The sequence below is a fragment of the Cynara cardunculus genome, unplaced genomic scaffold (genome assembly GCF_001531365.2).
Source record: "Cynara cardunculus var. scolymus isolate 2C unplaced genomic scaffold, CcrdV1 Un_Scaffold_3461, whole genome shotgun sequence".
In the NCBI taxonomy this organism is placed as follows: domain Eukaryota; kingdom Viridiplantae; phylum Streptophyta; class Magnoliopsida; order Asterales; family Asteraceae; genus Cynara; species Cynara cardunculus.
In genome coordinates this window covers 44,862-46,169 of record NW_020201485.1, presented here as the reverse complement: position 1 = coordinate 46,169, position 1,308 = coordinate 44,862, and the positions used below count along the sequence as shown (strand labels likewise).

Sequence of the window (1,308 nt, the reverse complement as noted above, 5' to 3'; positions counted from 1 at the left end):
GATATAGAGCTTTGAAGATAAAGCAATGCGATCCGATTACCGGGCTAAATCAACGGTTCCCTATTAATAGGAATAACCAAAAATCATTACTTAATGAATCAACTCTATCTATGGGGTTTACTAAATCCTAAGTCCATAATTGTCCATTTTTGTTCCAAATTATTGTCCATAGTCCGAATATACATAATGTCCATATGCACATTAAAGGGGGTTAATTCATACCAGAAATGTTGCTATAATCCCATAGAATATCAATTTTTACAATATTTATCCAAATCCAGAATTTCAGATTCTGGACAGAAACTTAGGTTACAAAAATGATCCAATAAAGACTCTTAAAGAATGAGATAAGTTCCTATTGTTTTATATGGTTTATAGAACTGAGTTATAGCCATCGTGACCAAATTTCATGAAGATTGGGTAAGAGATGATGCTTCAAATAAATCATGCAATGCTACTTATCACAACTGAAATGGCAGATTGCACCATGTTAGTAAAATACTCATAAAAAGAGTTCTACTAGGTGTTATGCAAAGATTCAAGTTGGATTGGAAACATAACACTTATACCAAATGTTTAAGCTAAGAATCACTCATTTTGGATGAGTTGAGAGGAAGATATGGCACCTTAAAGTCACATGCACACATCTGCCATCAATTGAAAGATTGCACACCTAACTTATAAAATTGGTTCATGCCCCAAAATATCGTATTTTTGAGTAAGACTGGATTCAAATGAACCCGAACTCATAAAAGAAAGTTTTAGAAGAAGAATCATACATTAAGGACAAATAAGTAGAAATATATTAATATACAAAATAAAGGTTACCCACTGGTGGTTTTACATTTTACACACCTATAGAGTTTAAGGTGTTTGGAGATCAAAACTCCATAATTTTATGTGATTCCACTTGCATATAAAATACAATCCATAAAGTTAACTCCCAAAAGAAGATTCATCCTTTTTCATTGAGTTATGAGAGAGATATGGTCGATGTAACACACATATACGAATCTGTCAAAATCGGACAGATTGCATGTTAATCTTAATTTAGGAAAATGAAACATCAAATCACCACCATATTGAGGGAAATCGGTGGAATTTGAAAGGTATTTCATTAAACTAACATCTAGAAGAAAAATCAACAAATTTGGATGGTTAACCAGAAAGTTATGACCATTCAAAGTAGGATTTACCTACTGGAAAATCTCTTATGCATATATATAATGTTTTGAGCATTTGGGGGGTCCAAACTCAATCATTTTGAGTGAGACCAAATGCAATGCAACCCCAACTCAGTAAATAAAC

At 32.5% G+C, this 1,308-nt stretch overlaps 1 long non-coding RNA gene across 1 annotated transcript in view; it reads right to left on the bottom strand.

Moving 5' to 3' along the window:
* Positions 1 to 1,308, bottom strand: part of LOC112503643 — a 15,094-nt gene that overhangs the window by 6,591 nt on the left and 7,195 nt on the right. The gene's annotated exons all lie outside the window — the stretch shown is intronic.